The sequence below is a fragment of the Dreissena polymorpha genome, chromosome 15, assembly GCF_020536995.1.
Source record: "Dreissena polymorpha isolate Duluth1 chromosome 15, UMN_Dpol_1.0, whole genome shotgun sequence".
Classification (NCBI taxonomy): domain Eukaryota; kingdom Metazoa; phylum Mollusca; class Bivalvia; order Myida; family Dreissenidae; genus Dreissena; species Dreissena polymorpha.
The window spans coordinates 28,982,948-29,001,742 of record NC_068369.1 but is presented as its reverse complement, the minus strand read 5'-3'; the positions used below and the strand labels follow the sequence as shown (position 1 = coordinate 29,001,742).

The following is an 18,795-nucleotide window of genomic DNA, read 5'->3' as shown; positions in this document are numbered from 1 at the left end:
CAATTAATTAATATGTTTCATTGCCGCTAGCACTTAGGTATTTCCGGTTTTCATAGAAAATGATAGAACTAGACTGGTGAAGTAAAAAGCCCAAAGCGGAAAATGTAGTTTCAGCTGTGTTTATTTTCAGACAATAACAACATTTTGTCTTAAACAGGTAGTTACAAACAAGCGCTTGCAACGGTGTCAAAGAAGTAACAACTGAAATAAAAACAAAAATCCCTGCCGATCTGTATTTACTTTTTCACTTGTTCTTACTTACGCAATATTTAATCATTTTATTTATATATCATTACAAACAATAGGCAACCAATAGACAGTGTTCGTAGGACACTGATGCCCCTGTCCCCGCCCCCCACCCCCCCCCCCCCACTTGTTCTTACTTACGCAATATTTTATCATTTTATTTATATATCACTACAAACAATAGGAAACCAATAGACAGTGCTCGTAGCACACTGATGCCCCTGGCCCCCCCCCCACGCCCACATTCCTCTTTTGTTAAAAAACTCAACAAATGTCTTTAAAAGTGCACCGAAATACCCAGGTGCGGCACTCCACGCGGTGATTTATATCCCTTTCAGTGCGGGAACCGAATTTTAAAGGCACAGAACGTGGCGTCTCATCAGGATCCAAACTGTTTGCTATTCTGATAGTATTCTTTGAAAAAATATCGAAGAAAATGCTAATTTTAGAAATTCAGCAGACGACATTTTAGCAGACGACAAATTTCCCAGCATGCAAAGGGTTAAACTGGTAAAGGTCCAATCTCCACGCAGAGTTGTCGTTTCTGGGTCTCACATACAACCTCTGCCATCACAAGAAAATCCGACCAGATTTGGAAGGATGTTTTTGTTTTGTTTAAGTATTATATTATGAAAGGTAATATCATTTTCTTTTATGTTTTGAAAATAGTGTATAAGTGTAGGTTTATAATACAAAATAAATTACCTAAATTATAAAAAGTAAAAATAAAAACGTTAAAATTAGTGTACCACCTGGCTAGGTTATCATCACGTGGTTTATAATGAAGGCAGGGATTTGATCCAGCTATACTGGTTCCAGTCAAATCTCTGCGCTGAGGTTGTAAACACTGATGCCACCACAGTCCACTTTTGTAACAAAACTCAACACATGTCTATAAAAATGCACCAAAATACCGAGGTGCGCCACTTCAGGCGGTGTCTTATAGGCTGGTATGCTGGTCAATCACGTTACCACTGTAGCCATCCTCTGCGCAGAGATTCGTTGGTAGGATATTTTTTGTGATGGCAGAGATTGTATGTGAGAGCAAGGAACGACAACTCTGCGTGGAGATTGCACTGTAACAGGAAAATTGTTGATATGACGCGCGACACAAGTTGTAAATTCATGTTTTTCTTAAATGTCTATTTATACTCAGGGTATGTCGGGAAAACAAGAGGCCCAAAGGCCCTAAGGTGCTGACACGAGGCCCAAACTAAACTGTTCAAAGCTAGTGATGTTTCACTGTAGCCATAAAGGGATAACTGCCACCCCGCAGATCTTTTTCAACTGACCATTTTTTAAATCGACCAGAATATAATATCATGTTGATAAATCTTCTGCATTCGGAATAAAATCTGACACATACACTATATGATAAACACATATTCATTTAAATGAGCCTAGCGATGTGATCAGGGGTTTTATGCATTTGCGTAAAGTGTCGTCCCAGATTAGCATGTGCTGTCCAAAGAAGAGACTTTCCTTCAAACGTAAAATACAATAAAAACTTAACGCGCATGCATTTACTGTTTTGTACTATATGATCTTCAAAATAACAAATTGTGTCGCAAATGGCACTGATTTACAACTGACAGTCCTAGATTTCGTGATACTAGTAGCAGTGGTAAACCCCAGCGAGCGCACTAAGGGAAATCACCAAAAGGAACTTTATTTTATGAAATATCGAGTAACTTCCCTTGTAAGTGACTTTTGAAAGAAACGAACTTTATACTTGAACCTCAGATCGAAGACATTATATAAGAGCCTCGCTCTGTGAAAATGGGGCTTAATGCATGAGCGTTAAATGTCGTCCCAGATAAGCCTGTGAAGTCAGAACAGGCTAATCAGGGACGACACTTGCCGCCTTAACTAGATTTTAGTTAAGAAGCTACGTCCGAAAAACGAAAACTTCACTTTCCGCTTTTATGGTATTTTAACAAGGTTACAATTCGAGGTCAAAATTGAATTATAAATTTGTGTTTATGCTTTGTAACTTTTACAAATAGATTTTAATATAACTAAGGATTTTTATGTCACACTTCAATTTAAATGGTCATATATTTAGGTCCGCTATGTTATTTTCAGATTTGTGAGTATATACATATAATTTTGGATTTGTATCCCTATGACAAGACAGTATGTAGCGTTCACCATCCAATATTCTCGCTGAAAGGTCAAGGTCACAGTTAAAAATGAAAGTTTGACAATTATTGTTTCTTCTCAGTATTTGTTTATGACTCAGGGGACTTTCAGATAACTTTAAATGTGTAATCCTTGTATCAGAAGTGAAACACATAATTGTTAACGCTCCTCTGTCAAAGGTCAGTGTTAAAATTCAATGTATCAATGTCATATTCATTAATTTCCGGATTATTATTTTAATTTTAATAGTATAAATTTAATAGTATTACCTGAGCATGACGAGCGTGCGTTTGTCTTTTGTGATCACTCAATGCTCGTCGTCTTCGTCTTTGGGTGATCAACATTCCAATCTTAACCACACTACTAGCTTTTTTTCTCAATCTTGATGACACATTCCCAGAATTTGTACTTAACCCATTTATGCCTAGCGTCCTGAGAAAAGGACATTGCAAACAGCGTAGACCCAGATGAGACGCCGCATAATGCGGCGTCTCATCTGGGTCTGCGCTGTTTGCTTAAAGGAATTTCTGTAAGAAATATTCTAAATATAGAAAAAAGTATACCAGACACCCCTAATTTTGGAAATAAATTGATCCAATATAGAAGGATGGGAAAGTCCACTAGGCATAAATGGGTTAAACACTCTGTAGTTATTGTCTGAATCTCGGTCCTGTGTGTAATCAATTAGGTCACTAGTTAAAACTGTATAATTACTATATTTAAAGTCTCTATAACGCTCAAAATCAACGAAAATTTCGTTAAGTATTTCGTAAAATAAAGTTAACACCTTAACAATCAGTGTTCCTTATAGCAATAGCCAGAATTTCAACGCTAGATGTGGTATGATTACATAGATTTTTGTAGATACAAATGCTCGTTTTTATTAATTTGTGGCCACAATTAATTCCCGCGAATATATCTATTCATACGACACACGAACACCATTTTAGTGTTCATGTGTCGTATGAATAGATATGCAAAACAATAATAAAAACGAGCATTTTGTATCTACAAACATCTATTGTATCAGACCACATCTAGCGTTGAAATTTCGGCAATTGCCATAAGGAACACTGATTTTTAATTGGTTAAGTTTTTATTTTACGAACAAGTGTACGTAATTTTCGTTGATTTTGAGTAGTAATGTTACTTTAAATCTTTATGAAACCTATTTAGACATGTTTGAAACTAGGCCAGCAGGTTAAAGATTTCAAACAAAGTCTACTGCCACGACATCTTATGGACGTCTGACACACATTGTGGGTGTTTTACGTTGGGGGCCAATGTAGCCCAGCCAGAAAAATCCCCGACTACAATGGGGATCGAACCCGGGACCTCCCGGTTCAAAATCAGGCAGACACTCTACCGCGTAGCTATAAAAGATAGCTTATATACCAAGGCAGTATAAGTTGCCCTTATGCCGAACCCTGCTACATAAGCACTCTAACGATTAGGCAATGGAAAAATAAACAGTTCCTTTGTGATGTATTGATAGAAGTAAAAGTAAAATAGTTAATAAAAGATCAGTTGTTGGCTTACTTTGTAAGTCGGTCAAATAAATAACCGATTCGGAGTGTTGATATGTTTTGAATCTCCTATTGCCAGTCCTAGTTTCTGTTTTTGTTCAGGACGTACACATATTGTTAAAAATAGGTAATGCTCGTTGTATAAAAAAATGTAGTTACATTTGTACATGGAGTTATTAAGCGGATCTGATAGGATAATTAAACAAACATTAAAGCGACAAACTACATAATTTATCGTATTGTTGGCTAGTCTAAAATAACGACAATCTAATTCACAGGAACCTACATATGATGTAACGTAGCGATCAAACAAAACCATTCTTTTTAACAATATAAATGATTGAATCCGATGATATACAGTTTCAGAAAATTATTATTATAATTATTATTATTATTATTAAAGGGATCTTTTCACGCTTTGGTAAATTGACAAAATTGAAAAAAGTTGTTTCAGAATCGCAAATTTTCGTTATAGTTATGATATTTGTGAGGAAACAGTAATACTGAACAATTACCATGCTCTAATATAGCCATTATATGCATCTTTTGACGATTTTAAAACCTAAAAATTATAAAGCGTTGCAACGCGTAACGATTGAATAATTTGGAGAGTTCTGTTTTTGTCGTTAAATTTTGTGCAACTACGAAGATTGTTTATATAATGTATAAAATACGTTAAGAATGTGTACTCGGCGGAATAGCTCAGTAGGCTATAGCGTTTTTACTTCAGGACTCTGGCAGAACTCCAGGGGTGACTGGTTCGAAACATGCTCCGGGCAATGTTCTTTTCCTTTTTTAATTTTATTCTTGATTTTTTACTGGAGCTTTTACGATCCAATGTTTACATTTATCAATATAAAGCATTTAATGAATAAGTTAAAAACATGCCAAAATCTGTGAAAAGGCCCCTTTAATATTATTAATATTATTATTATTATTATTTATTTTTTTATTATTATTATTATCATCATTATTATTATTATTATAATTAGTAGTAGTAGTAGTAGTAGTAGTAGTAGTAGTAGTAGTAGTAGTAGTAGTAGTAGTAGTAGTAGTAGTATGATTATTATTAGCAGTAGTAGTATTATTATTGTTATTAGTAGTATTAGTAGTAGTAGTAGTAGTAGTAGTAGTAGTAGTAGTAGTAGTAGTAGTAGTATGATTATTATGATGATGATGATGATGATGATGATGATGATGATGATGATGATGGTGATGATGATGATGATGATGATGATGATGATGATGATGATGATAATGATGATGATGATGATGATGATGATGATGATGATGATGATGATGATGATGATGATGATGATGATGATGATGATGATGATGATGATGGTGATGATGATGATGATTTCTATTATTATTATATCATTATTATCTATTTATGTATTTTCAATAATAAGTAGTAGTTATATAGGTAAATACTTATCTAAGTAGAATTAGTAGAAATACATTTCAAGATACGCATTTGTATAAATATTGAAATTACCATGACTATATCATACCTATTAGGCAAATCAACCACATTGCGAGAAAGCTTCTGGATGTCGCCATGATCTGTTACATTGAAACCACAACCGTAACACATTATTTCCATATACATCTACTGAATACACACTATACATTAAATACATTACGTACACAAACTAAATTTGTCCGAATATTAACATAAATGCATGGCATATTTCACTCATTACAAGTTACGTCTTATTTATAATGATTGAATAATTTAAATATTTTCAAACCTTTTGACATTACGATATTTTCACTGAAGCACTAGTTAGTAGTTCTGTTTGACTAACAGGTAATGTTAACGCGTATTATATACTTGTAAATACTCGATATTTTTTAAACAGATCGTTAACGTCGCATGTCAACCTGACATTTAAAACGACCATGTCAACCTGACATTAAAAACATGTGCGCTTTCTCGGAAAATATTGACGCGTATTATATACTACTAAATACTCGTAGATATGTTTTGGAAAGATCATTAACTTCATCCTGACATTAAAAAAACATGTCAACTTGACATTTAACTTAATGAATTCGTTAATATTGTAAAATGCGAGCAGATGGCAGTTCTAATATGCGCAGTTGATTACGACACTTGTTATTTTAAACATATGTCGCTACCGTCGAACTTCAATTATCGAGCACTGAGTTGCCCACACAACAGTTGCAATGCGAAGGTGAACAAGGTGAATCAGCGTACGACAAATTTAAGTAATATTTTTTGTGAAATGTAAACGCTTAGCTAAAATCCGATGATACATTGATTTCAATAACAACATGTTTCTATTCATACTTTCACATTAGACACAGCCTTTTGGAAAAAATAGTTCCGTCGAGTGATTTTGTTTTGCTAGAAACTTGATTAGATACAATGTTTCGTATGAGAATTTATATGAAACACACATGTAATTTAATTGGACTGTTAGCACTGACATGTATTTATTAAATTATGTCTTTACACAAATATACATATTCAATTAGGTGTGCATATAACAATGCATAATGAACATAAAGAGGTGCGAACTATTTAACATAATGTGTTTGTACCTTGCAGTTTTCTTGTATACTCATGTATTAATAGTATGTATGATGTTAGCATAAATATATATATTATGGTATTTATTTTGGCACATTGTGGATTTGTGATCAAAGCAATTTATGCTTTCACAAGCGGATAATGCTTTCACAATATTTATTTACTGCTTGATTTAGGTACAATACCATTTTTAAACATACGACGTTTCCTTATAACCCTTATGAAATCATAAAATAAACTATGTACAATCATTGTTTTTTTCTATGTTACGCAAATATTGACGAGTAACAAAACTATCATGATAAAAACCAGATCGATGCCCAACAGAAATCACCCTCGCGACGTTTCATAAGTTGAAAACCATCAGAGAGCACTCTCTCGATGTTGTTTACGTTTTCTGGTAGTGAATAATTGTTCTTGCAATAAATCAGCAAAATGCAGAATTGATTAATCAATAAGCTGCACAAACTTGCATATGTTTGTTCTCGTCGAAATATATTCAGACATGTGTCTGTTTCATAGAGAACTTGCACAGTAAGCAACACATGTTACTCAGGCTTACTTCATCGATAAAACTCACCATACGTAATCATTAAGAAAATAAGCCAACCTTTTCATTCTTGCATGCATAATTATGGTTTGTATATCAACTAGTTCTCGAAAATTACGTGTTGATATATGAGGAATATATCATAACAAACTATAATACAAGTGAAATGAGCCTGACATCACAATAACTGTTCGTATCTTTCTACACAAACAATGATATTAGCATTTGTGTTTGAAACAAACGGTCTTACTTTGAATATATGTGCGTATGGGCGTGTACATTTTAAGTTTTTTTTTTCAAAATTGATGCGTATGTTAATTCTACGATTTTTGGAATTCATGGACAAACGATGACACGATTTGCAAATAAATACATAACAAGTTATAATATACCTTTAACTTACGTTTGTATTTGCTTGTATATAGTCAGCAGATGGTTCGTATATAATTAGACTGTGCATTATGCCTTTACTTCTTTACCAATTGTTTCTCTTTGCTGTGAAAAACATATTGGAAAACCAGTCATGAGTTCACACAACTTTTTTACCATTTGTTAACTTATCTTTGTGTGTTACCATCTGGGATTACTTCATCCGGGCGCCATGGTTCTGGGCGAGTTCTCCAGCTTTCTCCGTATCCTGCTTGTCATGTGCATCCATGTCGGTTTTGGATAGACAACTACTTTACCTGACGATGGGCACTTGCTTTAAGGTGGCATCGTTGTTGTTTTTGCTGGAACTAACAATTCATTTGAATTACATTGATTTAATATGGGTTGTTACGAGACTCCAAAATCCATATTGTGTTAGTGCGTTGACCTCGCTTTCAAATGTTGACGTGCAACTGCTGTTTGTGAACACCAAATTATGTGAAACATAAACATTTTTTAGTTTCGTGGAAGACAACACACGTGTAGGTATTTAACTTGCGAAAATGTCTTCGAATGGTTGAGCACGTTATAAATAAAAAATTTCTTGTTATAAGATCGGAAATTGTATCGCAAATCGCATTTGTCGTAATATGTTTAATAAGAAAAATATGTTCAGATATTTGGTCAGTAGTATAGTGTAACCTTTATTGACATACGTGTTTTTTTTTCTCAATGTTTTGCTCTGTATGACATAATTAGATATCCCTTTAATTTTGCATAACGCAATAATGAACTAACATATATCAGGACAATCTGCAGTTCTCAACATGAATTGAAATTAAAAAGAAACCAAAACGATGCAATACTTATGCAAAATTAAAAAAAAAAGATGCGTATAATGAATTAAACGAAGAACAAATAACAGGTTTTATTATGTGATCTGAAGCTGAATGGATTGAAGGGGCTGAACAAAAGACAAAGTTCTTTGCTTATTTTGAATCCAAAAGATATGAACAAAGGTTATTAAACAACTAAGGATAAATGACCATGTAAAGATACTTAACCCATTTATGCCTAGCGTCCTGAAAAAAGGACATTGCAAACAGCGTAGACCCAGATGAGACGCCGCATAATGCAGCGTCTCATCTGGGTCTGCGCTGTTTGCTTAAATGAATTTCTTTATGAAATATTCTAAATATAGAAATAAATATACTTGACACCCCTAATTTTGGAAATAAATTGATCCAACTTAGAAGGATGGGAGAGTCCACTAGACTTAAATGGGTTAAACGAAATAAAAGAATATTGCTCAAGCATTAATACACCTGATATTTTACAGAATTATGATGAAAACAGTTGTGTGTTTAAAATTGTTGTAAAACTGTCAGATGAGGATAGAGCAACATATCCCGAATAATTAACAAAATACGAATGTAACAATGCTATTAAGGAAATGAACAATAAAATAGCCCAGGATCGGAAGGTTTGACCATTGAATTTAACCAACTTTTTTGGAATGATATCAATCAGTATTTATTTAACTCCTTATATTTTTCATTTCAACACGGACATATAACCCCACTTCAAAATCAAGGAATTATTTCACTGTTGCCGAAAAAGGAAAACTATATTGTATCCATAAATAATTGTCGGCCCGTGTCTGTATTAACTGTGGACAACACATTGTAACAACATCGATTGCAAATAGAATAATAATATTCCTTTAACATTTAAAAAACTATGACCAAACATGATGTATAAAAGGGAGATATGTAGGTGAACATATACGAATTTTAAATAAATTAATCGACAAATTTTCCTACAATAACGAACCTGGGGTCGTATTCCAGAAACATCTTAAGTCATTTCTTAAATATTTTCACTTAAGTTTAAAATTTCAATGTTTTGTATTTCTTTACTAAATAAAGACATGCATGTTTTTTTGGTATTACTCAAATAAACTTGACACAATGATGTTATTTTGATGTAATTTTCGATGCCTAACTATGGCAGTATGAAATGAAACACTTAAGAAAAATTCCCAATTTAAGGATAGAAATAAAATTTAACTTAAGATGCTTCTGGAATACCACCCCTGGACTGTTTTTCTTTTCAAATTTCCAAAAGCCATTGATAGCCTGGATCACATTTGTATGTTCAAATGTCTAGAAAAAAATGGGGTTCAGTCAGTCTACCATAAATCGGGTTAAATTATTTTATAGCATTGCAAATTTATGTATTACTTATAATGGTTATTTCTAAGAATTGTTTAACATTAAAAAGGGCGTAAGACAGGGATGTCCCATCTCCCCTACCTATTTATAATATGGATATATTTTTTAGCTAAGAATATAAGAAATAATCAAAATATTAAAGGTGTAAAAATAGGCAATATTGAAATAAAACAAACACTACCGTAATTACTCCATGTTTTCGGACACTCTAAGTTTTCGGACACCCCCTTTTTTTAGCAAAAATAATTATTTTTCGTGACTCTTTATTTTCGGACACACGAGTTTTCGTCCGTTATTTATGTTTTAAAATTTTGTTAATATTTCTCTTATCTAAGTTTTCGGACACGAATTTTCTTTATTATTTTTAAGTGTCCGAAAACATAGAGTATTTACGGTATTTGCAGATGATGCATGCTTCACACTTGATGGCAGCCAGCAGTCCTTTGAAAACCTCATCAGTACCATACACACTTGATGGCAGCCAGCAGTCCTTTGAAAACCTCATCAGTACCATACACAATTTTTCTTATATATCAGGAATAAAAATAAATAATAACAAGTGTTCAGTTATGGCACTAGGGTCATTAATTCACAAAAATGTAAAATATTGTCCCTATGAAAAATTCGAATGGAATTGCGAGCACGCAACAGCGCTGGGGATAAAACTGTATAATACAACAAATGCAACTACGAAGTACAATATTTTAAATAAATTACAATATGTTGATATTGCAAGCAGTTTAGTGTAAAGTCCAGATTCTTTATTTGAGTAAGCTGTGGTAACTAAACAAAATATTCACATTTTACAGGTTGAGGCTGCACTTTTATAAATAACAAAACCAGTCGTTTCAAAATGCTCACTTCATTAAGAAAAGCAACATTTATTTAGCATAAGTGTGTCTGATTTTTAGGTAAATTGAATATTAAACCATACAAAAATGAAATGTTGCGTGAAAAAATAAGTTTAAAATTCAAAGGTCAATGTAACAATATAACAATATTTCATTTGTCAAAATAGTGTTTTGAATAAAAAAACTAAGTATCATGTGTAATTAGTTCACGCGATGTATCTCGCGGCAGAAACAGAATGCCCCTTTACATTTCTCAATACTTGAGATTAATGTCTAAATGTAGAAGCTTTTATGTGTTATTTTTATTTTCTTTGAATTACTGCTTATAATTGAATGTTTTTATAACTATTACTTAACTTGTATGCTTATTCTAATTCGCTCTCAAATTATATTCGTCTATTGTGACCGTGACCTTATATGAGTAGCGTGACACACTTTCAGTAAAACGTCACGTTTAACAATCACGTATATATTAATATTATTTTGATTATTTTACTTACTTCTAAATAATTAGAATAAATGTTATATTTATTTTACACTGCTAATATATATGCCTAGACAAGCCATGTTCGATGGATATAATTTATGCTCATCGTTTTAAACCAATGTTACTTTTTCAATATTAACGGTATGTGAAATGTTGCCCTTAGTTTTCTTTTTGTTTATTTAAAACCACGTTTACGTCGAATTGAGGCCAAATGTTTAGAAAATTGACCTTTTTCAAAGATCTATATAACTTTTTAACAGCCCTCTTCTTAGATAAAGCCATCGGTATTATTGATACTGTTTATTCTTTGATACATTTTCGTTTGCAGAAAATACAAATGTGATATTCCATTTTTATCTTCAAATGTTATTATATATTATAAAAATGACTTCAGTGAAGGTTCTTTAAAGTGTTGTATAATTATATATATTTTATTTTAAATAATTGACATAATCACCCTTTTTGTTCAAACAATCATTTAACTACATTAATATATTTTTAGGAGGTATAGCACGCTTCGCATTTGATATGGACGTTCGTTTTACATTATTTCTGAAAGTTATCATTACGTTTTGAAAAATACATTTTGCAAAATAATTGTGCTGTTTTCAAAAGTTGACAGTAGATAGAACGATATAATGCACATTAAAACACGTCACCAGGCACGCCTCTCTTCGCAAGACTTGTCTCAAGGTCACGCTCGGAGGATGTCGAAGTCGAGGCCGTCAAAAGCTGGATGGACAATGTAAACGAGTGGACACCCTTTCCTTTGGATAATTACTCTGAGCAGCACAAACCAAACTCGACTCGAACAGGATTTCTGTTTCGCAGTTCCTCATTTCTCCTCCCCCAAACGACCAAACCGGTCAGGGGAATGATGATGATGATTTGCGCTTCGGCATAGCGGTTTAAATCGGTTTTACTGCGCTGAGCTAAAACCTATTAATTGGCATTGAGTTGTCTACAAACGATTTATTGACAATGCAATTTCGTATAACATCACACTCGAAATCCAACTTTATAATGTAATTATAATAAACCTACGCAATGGCCCTATGCCTATCAGAACACAATAAAACTCTGCATTTGTGTCAGTTGTTATGATTCACTGCTTTATCTTCAAAACGAATAAACTTTCAATGTGTTTGTATGATCTTTGTACTTCCGATATACCTTTTTTGTGTTTTCTGACTGACTTGGTGAATACCTTTTCAATCGCAATGCTTAAAACTCATACAAATAAAAAAGCAATATACGATTGTATACATTCAAAGCTTAATATAATGTACTCTGTATTACCGTCTTAACGTCATGAACATGGTAAACTTTGAGTAATAGCAAACTAAAATAAAAGTGCAGAAGACACGTTACTTGAAAATGAAAGTAAATCAAATCATAGTTTATAAAATGGCATATACTGTTTGTATAAAATGTGAAATTTACATTCGCTCTGTTCACAAATGTCCCACTTTTATGTTCAGATAATTATGACACATCGACACAATTTTCTGCTCTTCAAAACATGTAGAGGTTATTTGTTCATGTCAGTGAAAGATCGTTTTTTATTTCACGAGTGATCATAGAAAATATTATGTTCTATGGTCACGAGTGAAATAACAATCGATCTTACACTGACATGAACAAATTTTCTGTTTCTTGTGTGCCCCTTTTAAAGAAAATAATTAACAGCTGTTTCCCATTCGCTGAAAAGTTACCCTTTCTCCCGTGGCGTGCCTCAATACATTTCAATACACAAAATGACGTCATTATACCAGCGAAATTATCCGGTTAAACTCTTTTACAATGTAAATAAACGGTGAAAAAAAGCATTAAAAAAATAAAATTTGTTGGATTCGATGGAATGTTGTTTTTAATTCACTCGTTATCATAAAAAATATATAAATCTTGAAGTAATTTTTGATATGATAATCTAAAAATAGAAAAAGTAGTTCCGAAAATGTTTTTTTTCACCGGTGAAAATAACAATTTGTTTGTTTTCATTACTGTTATTTCACTGCAGAAATGTCATATTTTGTCATTTGGTATATAAGAAACGATAAACTTATCCATACATAAACGCAACAGGTCTGTCGGACTTAAAGCAATCAAGTTTTAAAAGCATAAACATGTGCCATGTTTCTTTGGAACGAAATCAAAGGTAATACTCATCAGATAAACTCTAGTTCGTAGTTCAGTAGCTATTAGGAATTTTATGTTTATGCAAATTCGCACTTAAGCGATCGCACCCACTAATGTTTGAATAAAGCAACTACGATTTATAATGGTATGAAGATATGATGTGAAAAAGTGTATTTTTTGTTTTGTTTTAGTCGTAGCATAGACGCGTTTTGTATGTCATTTCAAGCATGATCTTGCACAAAAACCTGTGTTTAAAATTGTGTAGACATTAAAGGGACCGTTTCACGTTTTGGTAAAACGAAAAAATAGAAACCAATTGTTTCAGATTCGCAAATGTTTGTTGTAGTTATGATATTTGTGAGAAACAGTAATACTGAACATTTACCATGCTCTAAATATCCATAAAATACATCTTTTGACTCTTTAAAGAACACGGAAAACTATAAAGCGTTGCAATGCGAAACGATTAAATAATTTGGAGAGTTCTGGTGTTGCATTATATTTTGTTACACTACGAGAATTGCATGTATACAGTATAAAATACCCCAACCTGTATGAGCACGCATGGCCGAGTGATCTAAGCGTTAGACTTTTACACCAGGGGTCAATGGTTCGAGCCCAATTAAGATGTGTTTTTTTCATTTTTTTTATTTATTTATTTTTTATTGGAGCTTTTTAAATCAAATATTTACATTTATCAATATAAAGCATTTAAAGACAAATGTCAATACATGCCAAAATATGTGAAAAAATCCCTTCAAAATAGCGTAGACATTAAGAGAGACGTAGATATCTACGTTATCTACGTCTCTGACATTAACAACCCAAATATAACATGTTATTTATTTGCAAAGCGTTTAAACCATAAAGCCGCTTTATTGCATGATTGCTCAATTAAATATGAAACATGTTATTAAAAAATTGTCCATCTGTGAAATTACCCATATTTGAGAAAGTGATGCATCATTTCTATTAACAAGTACATGAAGAAAAACATATGAGGCAAATACGAATACATATAAAATCCTTTGAACTGCATTGTGCAGTATACATACCAGAATAAATATAGCATTAGCATGATCAGTACAGACTGGATGTTCAAACGTAAACGTTAATGTCGAAGGAAACGTATATGTAGGTCGACGTGGTGTAGTGTATATGATGTCCGCCTAGCGATCGGGAGGTCACGTGTTCGATCCCCAGTGTGGGAGCGTTCTTTAGATTTCCCCCATATAAACCAAAAACTGATTCTAGTCCCAGGAAACGGACTCGAAAGCGTTTAAAATAAGTGTAAGGCTTCATATGCAATAAAGCTAGACTTAATAGCTTAAACGTTGAGATCTTGACTCTGGTGTTGTTATTCCCTGGTTATCATCCCACTTCTGACACCATGTAACAGATTGTTGAGGGAAAAGTTTATGTATGTACAGGTACACCCGTAAAGGGAAAACACTGGTGAACTTACAGCGTTATCATCCCACTTCTGACACCATGTAACAGATTGTTGAGGGAAAAGTATATGTATGTACAGGTACACCCGTAAATGGAAAACACTGGTGAACTTACAGCGTCTAGTTTTGAATAAGGTGCGGTACTATAACATCAAGCAGTCATATCGTCAGTCATATCTTTTAAGACACTTAAACGGCAATCAATGTCGCCCATTTTACCCCCCCCCCCCCCCGCCCACCCCGTCTCTTTATCACGCTCAGATTGTCTTAAAACAAATTCCAATATCATAGTTTCTCTTAGCACTCTCTTTATATAAACATATTTAAACATATATTAAATACAGAAACTAATATAATGAGCATAATCAGAAATGTTGCACTACTTTTACATGCAAATATTTAACTTAACAAACAAAAAACTTAAAGTTTTCTTTATAATTGTTAAAATACGTTGCAGTCTACATATTTGGTAAAGTTAATTTGAAGATTTGTGGAAAGTGATCAGGGTGCAGGATCACGTGACTTTGTGGGGTTCCCCCTTTTAACATTAATGGATGCAAACAAGTGGTGCTTTATTTCAACTAACTTTTTAAAACATTTTTAACGAATTTAAACTAGTGCATAAAAGACAGATTTGAATGTTGCTTATGGCAATTTTAAATAAATCTGAAATACTTTATTTAATTAGTCTTTGTTCTTGTTAAATATTAGATTTGTACTACACGGTAATGCTTCACGCAACGTTAAATTTTGAGACGTATTCAAGGATTTATTTTAATACCTTAAGATATCGGCACAAACTAGAAGAACACATTATATTATGAACTAAAAATTTTTGAAAATGTATTTCAATAACTTAAGATATTTGTAAAAATTAAGTTCTTTATGGTGTGATTACATTCGGTGCAGCCCGTGTGTAAACCCCTGAAAACCCCGTTGATTCTGCACCATGTGATTTTTAAAACAGAGGGCCTAAAAAGCTTCGGAGAAGTAAGAGGTACATATAAAAAGAAATTATTCTTAATACAATTAATCGGTGTTTGATAAACGTTTCGAACAAGCGATTATCGCTGGGTAAACATACACAGTGTCAACTACTAATGCATCTGTTAGCAATGCGTAATAAAACTCGCTTAGTTACACATTAAGTAAAACATACAGTGATATTAAAATTGTGTTTGTTCATCCGTCTTGTATATTAATGGGCCGTTTTAAAGCTTTAAAATTCAATTCACAGATCATTAAATTATCACCAAGCCATGATTGCATATGTGTGTTTATTCCATTTTTGTAGTTAGATATTTACTTGGATGTCGAAATGAGCTAATTTCTTGGTAAAAAGTTGGTCATCTTGGAATAAAAAAATAAAATTAACTAATACCAACCGTTTGCCAATTTTTTAATCAGGACGAAGATTATGCATGTTCTCCTGCCTACTTTTAACCATTAGTAAAAAAGAAAACTTCATTTAAATGAAAATGTGGAATTACAACTCTTATCAACAAACGAGTGAAAGTAAAACTCTCCAAAATGGCATATAATATTTCATGATTGTTTCAAGTTGGATATATTGCTACGTAGTTTCAATAATTCAACTCTCAGCTTTATAATCCAATGGGTTGCTGAGAGTTGCAATGCGCTCTCTCTTGTCCATGGGTGCAAAATGTTATCAACAATGCAAGGGTTAAGGAGCACTGAAACTGCAAGAACTTATTAAAGTTTACTTGTCTAAACCACAAACTCATCCACATGGTACCATTAAAGCAAGAAATAATTGCTTTTATTGACTTAGTTTTTCTTTTGTACGCTGTATCCGCCATATTGGAAAATTGACCCCATATTGGTTAGGTCGCAGTACACCAATATTTTGCACGTTGGGTTATGTGATGGAGCCTATTAAAGTCGATAACGAGGTGGTATTCGAAACAGAATACACTGTTTCAAATTTAAACATAAAAATGTCAGCGAGAAAAGTGTGTTGAAACATCGTCGTGTTTTTATAGGGTGCATGCAAAGGATAACATCCGTAGGTTGCCATTCAGGTAAATTTAACATGTTTATGAAGTTTATTAATTATTTTCATCAATTTGTCTCGAACGACGTCTGTTTAGTGAAGCGCACGGATTCCGTGCGCTGAACTGCACCCATGTGTATGAAGGGGTGCATATGGACTAACAGAGCCGCCATAGCAAAAATTATCAAAGGCTCTGGGAGTCCGTTTATATGTACTAATTGCTACGCTATCAGGTTTAACAAAGTTCACTTTTCTTAGACAGTCCAAGAGATAGCGATCTTCCTCTCGTTGGACCTTTAGGTGGTGATCTGGACCATAGATTTAAACTGATTGATAAATGCATTGTGCACATTGGCTCCATGAAAAACTGTTCATATACTTCAATTGTTATAAGAGATAGGAACTGGACACACCTTTGACCCTCTGCATATTGTCGCCATGACATAAACTTTTAATGCACATACTTCAATCGTTATAGGATATAACAAGTGAGCACAAACCTTTGACATGTTGCATATCGTTTTAATGACCTAAACCTTTTAGCCTAGATTCATGAAAATGCTCCAAACAGTAAAGGGATTTGGATAAAGTACAAAAATAGACAGGCTCTTGATCTTGAAGTATTACCTTGACCTTTACCTGGCATGACTGACCAACCACTCGTGAACATCATTTCATGACCTCAACATTTCATGCGAGTTTCTTCAAAATCCATGACAAGGTGTATGAGGAAAATCGTGGAACCAAACACAAGTGTTACATAAAGATTAAGAAAATGACTATAATCCACTGTCCCGCTCTGCGTCAGGGATTATAGTTTCAAAATTACTGGTATCAGTCTGGAGAAACTGCTCACTGATTAATCTTGGGTATTATTATTTCACATTGTATTGAATACCCTGACCCGCCTCTGACATGTTATTGATTCTGTATGACTCTTTATCATACACGATATTGATATATGCCTGATATATTGTTTTATCACATCAACAAGAAGTTGTTATATCAGTCAGTGTTTGGAAGAAGGTCATACTACTTGAAATCAACAGTAAGGTCATCATTTCTGGTACACAACGAAGTTTTTCTCCTTTACAAAGTTCATGTAGAAAGACACTCCTATTCCAGGAAAGATGAAAAATGTTTCCAATTGCCATTCAAAAATATTCCCAAACGGAAGAAAAGTTGCATCGATTGCGCATTATGTACAATCTAACAAATAAAAGATATTTCAGCAAAAAGGCATGTAAACGAGTATTTTTATGGTTTTGTGCGATTAAGAACCAAGCAACTTAAAAGAAACATTATTTCCAATCTGAAGATTTCACTATACAAATATTCCCTATTTCAGACTGTTTCAATCTAATTTTCACCAAGCGGCACGGAACCGGTTATTTTGCCAATTGGAAATAACATTGCTGGTATTATAAAATTATATTCATCAAAACAAACAATGTGATACCAAGATGTAATATATTCAGACACATACATTTACAAACACAGCAAAACACATATTTTACAAGTATTAAGCGCAAGTGCTCATGAAGTCATTATTAACAAGTCAAACGTCAAAAATCACACTCATCCTCCTTAAAAATTTAACGTCGAAGCAATAATATTGTATTATTACTTTTAAAATGGAGACGTAAAGGTATGATTTAAACAAAAAAACCAATTACTGTCTTAACCTTGATGTTATTTTATTATCATCTTCGCCTGATATATATTACGAAATAAACAGGCAGTGACCTTTTATTCTCTATATATCATCTAGAGGCTATGTACACAATTATGACAAGCAAAGCAAGTGCCAAATGATGAAAAACAATCATTCAAACTCTTCAAAAACAACAATGTATTTACAATTAGTTTTAATGTGAAAACTATCTATTAATGACAACATATTGGCTATTATTATCCATCAATTAGTCTTCCATTGACGAAACTTAAGCCACTTGGAAGAGCAAATAAATCAATTAATCAACTCATTGAAAAACATCTATCACATTCTAAAAACATGAAGAGTGATAACATGATATTGAGAAATTATAAGTATCCATATTTCAAAATAATTGAATAATTGTCACATAAAACTATTACACAAACAGCTATTGTCATTTATATCAATGATTACTTCACAATACACATATAATATATTTGTGGCATAGCCCTTACTGACATACAGTAACAGCTATATTTATTGTTTATAACTTATGATCACACATATCA

The 18,795-nt window shown here is 33.0% G+C and overlaps 2 protein-coding genes across 2 annotated transcripts in view; both read right to left on the bottom strand.

The window, feature by feature from the left end:
• LOC127861068 (40S ribosomal protein S19-like) overlaps positions 1–18,795 on the bottom strand; it is a 251,655-nt gene that overhangs the window by 134,510 nt on the left and 98,350 nt on the right. The window lies entirely within an intron of this gene.
• Positions 17,997–18,795, bottom strand: part of LOC127861057 (uncharacterized) — a 6,846-nt gene continuing 6,047 nt past the window's right edge. The window contains exon 3 of the mRNA XM_052399419.1: positions 17,997–18,795. This exon is cut by the window's right edge and continues 370 nt beyond it. The gene's annotated coding sequence lies outside the window, so the exon portion shown is untranslated.